The sequence below is a fragment of the Canis lupus genome, chromosome 24 (assembly GCF_048164855.1).
Source record: "Canis lupus baileyi chromosome 24, mCanLup2.hap1, whole genome shotgun sequence".
NCBI lineage: Eukaryota > Metazoa > Chordata > Mammalia > Carnivora > Canidae > Canis > Canis lupus.
In genome coordinates this window covers 1,295,986-1,308,410 of record NC_132861.1, presented here as the reverse complement: position 1 = coordinate 1,308,410, position 12,425 = coordinate 1,295,986, and the positions used below count along the sequence as shown (strand labels likewise).

The 12,425-nt window shown below is 42.4% G+C and overlaps 1 pseudogene; it reads left to right on the top strand.

The window, feature by feature from the left end:
- LOC140616559 (bromodomain-containing protein 3-like) overlaps positions 1 to 12,425 on the top strand; it is a 69,500-nt pseudogene that overhangs the window by 49,546 nt on the left and 7,529 nt on the right.

Genomic DNA, 12,425 nt, shown 5'->3' with positions numbered 1-12,425 from the left:
CCCCGAGCTGCCGGGGCGACCGGTCGCGGGCTGCGCGGCGGCCTCGTCCCTCGCGGCGCCTGGGTGCCTCGCCGGCGGTGCTTCCCGGACCCTGCACTCCCGGGGCGTGGGTGCCACGCGGGCTGTGCCGGAGACGGGCGGGCTGCAGGAGCTGCGGGGCCTGAGGAGGGGGCGGAGTCCGGCTCTCGCGGGGCAACCGCGAGGGCCCAGGGGCCCAGGCGGAAGCGGCTCGTGTTTAGGGCAGCGCCAGCGGCAGACAGACGGTCCCTGGACAGCTCGAGAGCCTCCGTCCACGTCGCCCGAGGCAGCTAGTGCCGGGTCCGTCCTCCGGATGCGGGGCACCGCCCCTGGGGGGACGCGCGCTACCTTCGCTTCTCCCTGGCACCGGCCGCGCAGGCGGCGCTGGGACCGTGGGGCGGCGGGCGAGCTGCACGTGCTGCAGGCTACCGCCGCCTCCAGCGCCAGGGGACCCGCGCCACAGGTGGCATCCGGGGCGGGGACTGCCCGCCGGCTGCGGGGTGGCGGAGGCGCGGCGCTTGCCTGGGCTCCCCGCGCTTGCCTGGCCCTTCCCCAGGTGCCTCCGCGCGCCGGCCGGCCCCCAGCGCGCCAGGCCTCCGGGGCGCCCAGTGCGCAGGCGCCGGCGGGGGGCTCCGAGCGTGTGCGGGGCTGGAGCGCGGTGGGACGCGTGGCGGCGGCGGCGGCGGCGGCGGCGGCGGCGGCGGCGGCGGCGGCGGCGGCCCCGCGGATTGTCGGCTGGCCGTGCGGATGGACGGACGGGCCACAAAGCATGTCGCCCTGCGCCTGCTGAACTCAGAGCGCTCGAGGATGTCGGCGCTGAGGAAGGTGCGAGCCGCCGGGGCCGCGGGCGGGGCGCGGGCAGGGACCCCGAGCAGCAGGGGCCACGGTCGCGGGCTGCACGCGGCGGCCTCCTCCCTCGCCCGGGCTGGGTGCCTCGCTGGCGGGGCCTCCCGGACCACGTGCTGCCGGGGCGTGGGTGCGGCGCAGACTGCGATGGGCTGGTTTTCATGATCTCCTAGTACTTATCTGTTGCTTTTTAAAATTTTTTCCTTGTTGAAGATTTTGAAAAGCCATAGTTTAAATATCGGGGCCGTATAATTAAAAAGAAATCGATTATCTTCAGAAGTTGATTTTTTAGATGTGTTTTCTATTTTATTTGTAAAAGGTTTTACTTATTGATTTGTGAGAGAGACAGAGAGAGGCAGAGACACAGGCAGAGGGAGAAGCAGGCTCCCCATAGGAAGCCCAATGTGGGGCTGGATCCTGGGCCAGAATCACGCCCTGAGCCAAAGTTAGACGCTCATCTTCTTAATCACCCAGATGTCCCTGTGTTTTCTATTTTAACTTAGATAATAAGGCATATGTCATCAATCTCAAAGTGATTTACTATTTGGTTACTCCCCCAGACGCCTTTCAGGTTTCATCCACAGATTAGAAATTATAGGGATCTTTCACTTTATGTGTTTTATGCGGACGCTTATTCCTCTGGTCCTCTTGGTGGTTCATTCGAGAACCAAACTTTTTGAAGTGGAGTAAAGGTATAGACAGAATTCTAGGAAGGGGCAGTTGCCACTTGAGGAAGTCTTAAGAAATCACTTTATTATTTTTTAAAACTCTTTTTTTTAAGATTTTATTCATTCATAAGAGAGCCACACAGAGACAGAGAGAGAGAGTTAGAGACACAGGCAGAGGGAGAAGCAGGCTCCATGCAGGGAGTCCACAGTGGGACTTGATCCTGGATCTCCAGGATCAAGCCCTGGCCCAAAGGCAGTGCTAAACTGCTGAGCCACCCGGGCTGCCCAATTTTTAAAACGTTTTTATCAGGGACGCCTGGGTGGCTCAGTGCTGAAGCGTCAGCCTTCAGCCCAGGGTGTAATCCTGGAGTCCCGGGATCGAGTCCCACTTTGGGCTGCCTGCATGGAGCCTGCTTCTCTTTCTGCCTATGTCTCTGCCTCTCTCTCTCTCTCTCTCCATCTCATGAATAAATAAAATCTTTTAAAAATTCATCAAATGCCTCTTTTGTGCAACCACAGGACTACGTGCCTTGTTCCCTTGCATTCTTATAACAATGATGTTAACCACCACTTCTCCTCTTGCTTTAACTGTACTTTGAGATAACTGTGGATTCATGTGTTGGAAGACATAATACAGATCCCGTGTACCCTTGACCCTGCTTCCTCCAGTGGTGACATCTCGTGTAGTTATGGTAACCACGTGGGTACATCGTCACTGATGCAGTCCCTTAGGCTTTTTCAGATTTTACCTGTATTATATGCACACACTTGTGTATGTGCATACGTATGTATATTTTTTCCTGTCCAGTTTACTATAGGTGTAGATTACCGTTTCTTTTGAACATATGATGGAAAGAAGGCTGAGGTAAGTTATGGGGGGTAAATGAAGTATAGACCTGGTTTGAATCTAGGTCTGTTTGACTCAGAGTTTTGATTTTTCAATAGCAGTAGCGATGGACACTCCTGGGTGGTGCAGTGGGTTGAGTGTCTGACTCTTGGTCTCAGCTCCAGCCATGATCAGGGTCATGATTTGGAGCTTCGTGTCAAGCTCCATGCTGAGCGTGGAGTCTGCTTAAGATTCTGTCTCTCTCTGCCCCTGTCCCCTGCCTCTCTGTAAAATAAATTAATCTTTAAAAAATAATAGTCATGATGAATAACTAATAATAAGAACAATAGCTGAAGCTCACTGAGTTACATATGAAACAGACTATTTGGGACACCTTACAAATAGTTTTATGAAATCATAAATAAGAGCTAGCTTAAGCATGATGCCAGGTTTTTAAGGGAATAAGTGTAAATCATCAAGAATACTTAGTATGTAATAGGGAGACATTTTCTTCCCCCTGAAGTAGAATAGATCTTTTTGGCCACATGCAGTCCCAGGAATGTTTGAGTTTAACGTCTCATGTTACAGATCCAGCTTTCCAAGGCAAAGCGAATACATTTGGTGAATGATCACTGATTATCAGAATATGATAATACTTTAGGAAGATAATAGATAGACATATCAGCAGGCCATAATTTATGATTCTTTGCTAGTTACATATCTTGTAAAGCTGTCCCTGTGATGAACAGCAGCACTTCAGAGCAGGAATAACAGCACACTCCTGTGTCGTAGATCCCAGGAGGTTTCGGTGCTCTTGTAGACAGCAGACAGAAATAAAAGGAAGTTTCTCCTTTTAACCTCGTATTAATCCCACTGGAAAGTGAAACGTGTGCTGAGAGTTGATACTGACTTCTTCTAGGTCACCTCCCTGAAGAGGCCCCGGGCAGGCACTGTCGTAACAGTTCTTGGACAGGAGTCTGATGGGCCCCAAAGGAGGCGGGAGGGTTTCTGCAACAGGCTACTGGTGGAACTGGGTGCTACTGTCTAGCCCCAGGAAGCTTCTAGTGAGGAGGGCCCCGAGGAACCTGCATCCTTTTCCTTAACTCTTTCAGAGGGTACGGCATACGCCCAGATTGGAGTTAAAGGTAAACTCAGTTCTGTGTAGCTTGTGGTTGTTGCTTTTTGAAAAATGAGCAGCTACAAGAAAGCAACACCACGTATGGCTTAATAGGCCTTAGCTTTTTGGAACTTGAATTTGGATGTAGATAACGCAAATGGTTTTGAAGCTATATATCATTAGGAACTCTTTGGAAACCACAAAACCTTTTTAATGGGCCACTCTATCAATTTTCTGCTCTTCTAAGGAGTTTTTCCTATTCATGACTCCTTTTGATCTTTGGCTAACACTGAGGCAAATGTAGTGATGATTTAGTTTTCTTCTTCCTCTGATAGCTTGTACACATTTTCTGCCTCGGGTTGTGTCCACTTGGATGCCTGGAGAATGTTGACAAAGGAAAGGTTAGGCTAGCCTGTTGATACTACATATTTGGGCTTTAAAAATCAAAAAGGTTCCTTGGCTTCCGCGGAGAAGCATTCTGCTTGATGGCCCAGATTACTGATCCAGTAAAAACGACATGTTCCAGCCATCCTTCACACACACCTTAAGTGAAATTAATGAGATCACTCTATGGTTACGCTTTGTGTTTTATTTTCACTTTCTAGGTCTGTATGAGCTGTTGGCTGTTGTGCCAGGCTGGCTGGGGCCACGTGTGGACAGCCAGGAAGACCTGACCTTCCTCTGGGATATGTTTGGTGAGAAAAGCCTGCATTCACCGGTAAAGGTAAAACCATGCTGATGTCAGATTCTCTTGGTGGGAAAACATATGGAAAAATATTTTGTCATCTCATGCTTTGTTCTGTCCTCCCCTATTCTCTATGCAGAAGTTACTCGTCGAGCACCATTTTCCTTTAGGTTAGTGATTTCTGAATTGTATTCATGAAACATTTCCTTAATGTGTGACCAAAAAGCTATTCCCTTTTTCATTTTCACTTTGATTTCGCTACTCTAGATTTTTGTTTATTATGTGTGAATCTGGATCTCAAAAGAAATTCTCTCAACATTTCTTCTTTGTCATATTTGCTCTAGATTATTTTTTTTCATATTTGCCACTTACTCAATTTAAGAAGTTTCCGTTTATTCTTTGTAAAATGACTTTTTAAATGACTAGCCATTGGACTTTGTCAAGTGCTTTTTATTTATTTATTGTAATGATCATATGATTTGTTTCCTGTCAGTCTCAACATAGGAAAGTTCATTGGTTTTTGACATTTTTTTTTACTGATTTTTGACTGTTCAACTGGCTATCATTGGACTATTATTTGAGATAACCTAATTTGTTCATGATTTGTTCTCCTTTACATATAATCTGCTGGAGTTAGTTGACTCCTAGTTTATTTAGAACTTTAATGTCTCCTTTTATGAGACTTCAGCCCATAATTTTGCTTTCTTATCTCTCTCATCAGATCTTCACAATATCCTGGGTAGCCTTATGTTGTGAGGTGGAAGTCTCTACTCTTCTGTGGGTAAGTTTATGAAAGACTGAAGTTCGTTTGTCCTTTAGCAGAACTGACTTGTTGGGTTACTTGGGCCTGGATGTTTTCTTTTTGATAAGGATATTGGTAACTATTTTAAAGATGACAAGAACGTTTAGGCTTTCTATTTCTTCTTGATTAGTTTTAATGATTCATATTTTTCTAAGATTTGGTCCATTTCAACTACATTGTCAAATTTCTGAAAAGGTTGCTTATAATATTTCACATGTGCAGTTTCTATGCTAATTGTTTTTCTTCTTGGTCCTGATATTGGTACTTATTGCCCTTTCTTCTCTTTCCTCAATATTGCCAGAGTTTTGGCATTAGTCTTTTTAGATATAAACCTTTGGCCTTATTAATTTTCCTCATTGTATATTAGTTTTTATTTCATTGATTTTTTAAAAAAATTCTTTTTCTAGTTATGAACGTTTGTTCATAAATTTTCAACCTTCTTCTTTTCCTAACGTTAGCATTTAAGGCCATTTCTCCCAAGGTACTGGTTTTCTTAACTTAGAATCATTTTGTAGTTGCTTACTTAGACTTTTCTTGAATTTACAAATAAGGATTTTTTTAATTTATCTTGTTCCTGATTTCTACCTTAATTGCTTTGAGGTCAGAAAACCTAATTTGCATTATTTCAGTCCTTTGAAATGTGTTTACACTTTATGGCCAGCTACATATTCAATATCTGTAATGTATCCTGTCTGTGTCTAAAAAGAAGGTATATTCTGCAGTCATTAAGTATAGTTTTCTGTATATGTCTGTAGATCAAGTTTGTAAACCTATTCAAATATTCTGTGTTTTCACTGATTTTTGTTCGTTTTATTCTCTGTTACCAAAAGTATGGTAAAAAAGTTTCCCATTATGACCATGGTTTTCTTCTTGCAGTTCTGTTCAGTTTTTTTGTGTTTTTCTTTTTTAAATTTAATTTATTTATCGGACACTGAAGAAGCAGGAGGAGTGACAGGCAGAGAGAGAGAGAGAGGGAGAAGCAGTCTCCCCCCTGGAGCAAGGACCCTGATGTGGGCCTTGATTCCAGGACCCTGGAATCTTGATGGGAGTTGAAGGCAGGTGCTTAACCGACTGAGCCACCCAGGCTCCCTCTGTTCATTTTTTGTTGTATATATTTAAATTTGTTATTAAATATAAATTTGTTATTTTGCTGGTGAATTACTACACTTTATACTTTTTAATAGAGTTTATTTTAAAGTAGATACGTTTTTGTTGCCATTTGCAGGATATCTTTTCCTATCCTTTTATTGTCAACTCTTCCATATTCCTGCTTTATTACAGCTTTTGTGAATTACAGTTGGAGCTTTCTGAGGTAACAAGTCAGAAGTCTTTACTTTCAGCTAGAATATCTTCACTACAGTTCATTATGACGTATGATCTTTATAATTTAAAATCTGACGTATTTTGTGTTTTCTTGTCCTGATTTTTCTTTGTTTCTTTTGGATTGGTTAGGGTTTTCCCTGCATAGAGTTGAGAAGTTAATACATTCTCTTTCTGTTATTTGAGTGGCTACCTTAGAAATTATGACATGAATCCTTTATTATAAAATCCTATCTTAATCTGTCTATTGTCATCTGGAAAAGATCCAGAAATCTTAGCGCACTTTTGCCCCATATACTTTCCTGCCAACTTCAGTGCTATTGTGTCCTGTATTTTAATTCTCTCTAGAAAACAAACAGAAAAACAAAAACCCCTCACAACCTTGAAGACATCCTTATTTTGCTTTACATCAACGTCATTATTCATTTAGTATAACCACCATTTTGTTTGTTCTAGTCCCAATCTTTTTTTTTTTTTTTTTTTAAATTTTTATTTATTTATGGTAGTTACAGAGAGAGAGAGAGGCAGAGACACAGGCAGAGGGAGAAGCAGGCTCCATGCACCGGGAGCCCGATGTGGGATTCGATCCCAGGTCTCCAGGATCGCGCCCTGGGCCAAAGGCAGGCGCCAAACCGCTGGCGCCACCCAGGGATCCCTGTTCTAGTCCCAATCTTACAGCTCAGCCTTGTCATCCAGGCTGATTTTTCACCTGTTTAATGTAAAAAAGCTCTAGAATCTCCTGTATTGAGGGTTTGTGGCTATCAAACTATGTCTTTCAGTGAATCAGTACATGTTTTTATTTCCTTCCATTTTTTTTTCGTTTTATTAAATTATAATCGATATATGACACACTAGTTTCAGGCGTGCAACATAAAATTTGGCATTTGTATATCTTGCACAATGAACACCATAGTAAGTCTAGTTAACATCTCTCTGCATGCACAGTCACGCCATTTGTTTTCTTGTGCTAAGAACTTTTCAGATGTATTTTCTGAAAACAACTTTCAAATTTGCAATACGTTATTATTGACTATAGTCACCATGCTGTGCGTGAATTCATTTTGTAAGAGGATGATGGGACTCTTGATCCCCTTTATCCGTTTTTACCCACACAGCCTCACCCCCTGCCCTTTTGGCAACCACCCATGTATTCTCTGTATTTCTGACTTTATTTGTTGTTTAGTTTCAGGTATAAGTTAAATCATACCATATCTGTCTTTCTCTGACTTTTTTCACTTAGCATAATACCCTTCAGCTTCATGCCAGTTGCAAATGGCTAATTTATTTTATGGCTGAATAGTATTCCTTTTTTTTTTTTTTTTTTTTGCTGAATAGTATTCGTGTGTGTGTGTGTGTGTGTGTGTGTGTGTGTGTGTAAATCTTTTCCCATTCATCCCTCAAAGGAAGGACACTTTGGTTATTTCCATATCTTGGCTATTTTAAATAATGCTGCAGTGAACATAGAGGTACATGTATCCTTTTGAATCTTCAGATAAATACCCAAAAGTGGAATTGCAGGATCATGTGGGAGTTGTATTTTTAAGTTTTTGACTGTTCTCCAGATTATTTTCTGTGGTGGCCGCACCAATTTACAACCTCACCAACGGTGCACTAGGGTCCCCCTTTGCCCACAGCCTCATCAGTACTTGTTTTTTCTTGTCTTTCTGATATTGGCCTTTCTCAGAGGTGTGAAGCGATATCTCACTGTGATTTTGATTTGCATTACTCTGATGATTTGTGATGTTGAGCATCTTCCCATGTGCCTGTTGGTGATCTGTATGTCGTCTTTGGGAAAACGTCTATTCAGATCCTCTGTCCATTTTTTAATATTGAATTGTTTGTTTCTTGTTGATATTGAGCTATATGAATTTCTGTATATATTTTGGCTGTTAACCCCTTATTGGATAGAATTGGCAGTTCTTCTTCCTTCTATTCGGTAGATTGCCTTTTTGTTGTTGATGATTTCCTTTGCTGTGCAGAAGCTTTTTAGTTTTATGTTATCTCATTAATTTATTTTTGTTTTTTGATGCCACTGCCTTTGGAATCATAAGATCCAAAAAGGAAAAAAAAAAATCTCCAAGAGTGATGTCAGAGAGCTTACGACCCATGTTTTCTTCTAGGAGTTTAATGATTTCAGGATTTTCATTCCAGTCTTTAATCCATTTTGAGTTAATTTCTTTGTATGGTGTGAGATGATGGCCCAGTTTCAGTCTTTTATATGTAGGTGTCTAGGTTTCCCAGCACCATTTATTGAAGAGATTGTCTTTCTCCATTGTATATTCTTGCCTCTTTTCTTGTAAAGTAATTGGCCTTATATGCCTGGGTTTATTTCGGGGCTCTCTTTTCTGTCCCACGAATCTGTGTGTCTGTTTTTATGCCAATACCATACATTTTGATTACTTTAGTTGTTAGATACTACAGCTTGAATTCAAGGAGTGTAATGTCTCAGACTTGTCCTTTCTCAAGATTTGCTTTGGCTGCTTGGGATCTTTTGTGGTTCTATACAAATCTTACGATTGTTGTATTTCTGTGAAAAATGCCACTAGAATTTCAATAGAGATTGCCTTGACTCTGTAGATTGCTCTGGTCAGTATGGACATTTTTGCAATATTCTTCATGAGCATGGAATATCTTTCCACTTATTAGTGTCATTGTCTCTCCTCAGTGTCCTATAGTTTTCAGAGTATAGATCATTCACCTCCTTGGTTAAATTTATTCTTAGGTATTTTTTCATGCAATTTTAAATGGGATTTGTTTTCTTAGTCTCTCTTCCTGATAGTTTGTTGTTGGTGTACACAAGTGTGACAGAATTGTGTATATCAGTTTTGTACCTGCAACTTTACTGAATTTATTTAGAAATAAGGTTAGAACTAATGTTCTAACAGTCTTTTTTTTCCACAGAGTCGTTAGGGTTTTCTGTGTATAAAATTGTATCATCTACAAATAGTGATGGTTTTACTTCTTCCTTTACAATTTGGTTCCAATTTCTTTCTTTTTCCTTCCTAGCTGCTGTGGCCAAGACTTCCAATACTGTGTTAGCATCCTCGCCTTGTTCCTGATGTTAAGCAGGAAGCTTTTCCCTGTTGAGCATGATGCTAGCTGTGCACTGGTCATACGTGGCCTTACATTTTGAGGTACATTTGGTCTATACCCACTTTGTTGAGTTTTTCTGGGGTTTAATCCTGGTCTTTCATTGGGAACATGTTTATCTGTTTCCTCATGTTGCCTGACTTGGTATGTATGTATGTCTTTGTGTTAGGTGAAACAGCTATCTCTTCTAGTCCTGAAGGTGTGGCTGTGTGTGGGTGAACATTTTTGTTTATAGTAGCCTTGCTTCAGTGTTTGGTTGTCTCTCATACTGTTTCCCCAATTATTCTAGACCTGTGGGGCTCACAAACACAATCCACCCTGGCCCCAGAGTCTCATATTCAGTAGGCATCCCCTGTGTGGGTTGCATGTACCTGCTGGCTTGGAGGCCTCTGGCAGTGGGAGTGTAACTAGAGGTCAGGGCACTGGCCTCCTGCTTCTGGCAGGGCCGTGGCAGCAGTATGGAGGGGGAAGGAGGTACTAGAAGGTTATGGGAATGCAAAAATAGCTCCTGCCAGCATTGGCAGTAGCAAGGTAGAGAAAGCGTAAATATGGCACCCTCCGGTATCTTTTGTCTTTGGAGGGAATCTGAGTGGGCTTTTGCCCTTCTGGTAGATGCTTTAAGATTAGCAAATGGAACCCCTTCACATCTGGTCTAGGCTCCTTTCAAACTGGTGCTTTTGTACTGGGTCCTGAGGCAAATGAGTCTGATTGTGAGCCCTGTAAAAGCAGAGCCTGCACTCAGTACAGCCCTAGGAGTCTCCTGGATGGAAGCTCCACTGGTTTCCAAAGCCAGGTGCTTTGGGGGCTGTCTGTCTGGTGCATCTCCCATGGGTCATGGTGCCTGATGTGTAGTACAGATTCCCTCCCTCAGGGAGGGGTTCTGTATTTGTGCGACCCCTCCTCCATAGGTCGTTGCATGGGGGGAGGTGAGGTTTTCGGCAAAAATACAACTACATCTGTCTCTCCTCCCTGTCTGTTTAATTCTTCGTTGTGGAGTAGCTGTCCTGCTCAGAGATAATTGTTTTATATGTAGCTGTAGATATATTGTGTCTGTTGAGGGAAAGGATTTCAGAAGTTTTTATGTGACTATCTTGAATGATCTCCCTGTTTGCCTCTGTTCTTTTTTTTTTTTTTTTTTAGATTTTATTTATTTAGTCGTGAGAGAGGCAGACACACAGGCAGAGGGAGAAGCAGGCTCCAAGCAGGGAGCCCAACAAGGGACTTGATCCCAGGACCTCGACCCAGGCCACCTGCGTCTTCTTGAATGGCATTTTTAGTAAGCAAAGAATGCTAGGTAGGCTCTTGTTATCTATCTGTGTATCTATCTATCATCTATCTATCTATCTATCTATCATCTATTTATATTTCAGTATAGTGAAAGATGATGAAATGATTATTCCTAAAATTTCTAGTTAGAGGTCAGCTGTCAGGATCTCTGTTTTGAAGTAATCTTTCAAAGCATGTTTTTTTCCTCTGGCTCTTTTAAAGACTTCAATACATACATAACTTTTTTCTTTTAAATAAGTTCTGTTTAATTCTTTTAAAAATGTTCGGCCCAAGTGTGGCAGGATACAAAATCAATGCCCAGAATTCAGTGGCATTTCTGTACACTAACAATGAGACTGAAGAAAGAGAAATTACGGAGTCAATCCCTTTTACAATTGCACCCAAAAGCATAAGATGCCTAGGAATAAACCTAACCAAATAGGTAAAGGATGTATACCCTAAAAACTACAGAACACTTCTGAAAGAAAGTGAGGAAGACACAAAGTGATGGAAAAATACTCCATGCTCAAGGATTGGAAGAATTAATATTGTGATCACCCAAGGCAATTTACACGTTTATTTTTATTTATTTTTATTTATTTTTTAATTTTTATTTACTTATGATAGTCACACAGAGAGAGAGAGAGGCAAAGACACAGGCAGAGGGAGAAGCAGGCTCCATGCACCGGGAGCCTGATCCCGGGTCTCCAGGATCACGCCCTGGGCCAAAGGCAGGTGCTAAACTGCTGCGCCACCCAGGGATCCCAATTTACACGTTTAATGCAATCCCTATCAAAATGCCATGGACTTCTTCAGAGAGTTGGAAAAAATTATTATAAGATTTGTGTGGAATCTGAAAAAACCCCGAATAGCCAGGGGAATCTTAAAAAAGAAAACCATAGCCATGGGCATCACAATGCCAGATTTCAGGTTGTACTACAAAGCCGTGGTCATCAAGACAGTGTGGTACTGGCACAAAAACAGACACATAGATCAATGGAACAGAAATGAGAATCCAGAAGTGGACCCTCAACTTTATGGTCAACTAATATTTGACAAAGGAGGAAAGACTATCCACTGGAAAAAAGACAGTCTCTTCAGTAAATGGTGCTGGAAAATTGGACATCCACATGCAGAAGAATGAAACTAGACCACTCTCTTGCACCATATACAAAGATAAAATGATGAAAGATCTAAATGTGAGACGAGAATCCATCAAAATCCTAGAGGAAAACATAGGCAACTCCCTTTTCGAACTTGGCCACAGTAACTTCTTGCAAGATACATCCATGAAGGCAAGAGAAACAAAAGCAAAAATGAACTATGGGGACTTCATCAAGATAAGAAGCTTTTGCACAGCAAAAGATACAGTCAACAAAACTAAAAGACAACTACATAATGGGAGAAGATATTGGCAAATGACATCTCAGTTAAAGGCCTAGTATCCAAGATCTGTAAAGAACTTCTTAAACTCAACAGCAAAGAAACAAACAATCCAATCAAGATACGGGCAAAAGACATGAACAGAAATCTCACAGAGGAAGACACAGACATGGCCAAGAAGCACATGAGAAAATGCTCCGCATCACTGGCCATCAGAGAAATACAAATCAAAACCACAATGAGATACCACCTCACACCAGTGAGAATGGGCAAAATTAACAAGGCAGGAAACCACAAAAGTTGGAGAGGATGCAGAGAAAAGGGAACCCTCTTGCACTGTTGGTAGGAATGTGCAATGGTGCAGCCACCCTGGAAAACTGTGTGGAGGTTCCTCAAAGAGTTAA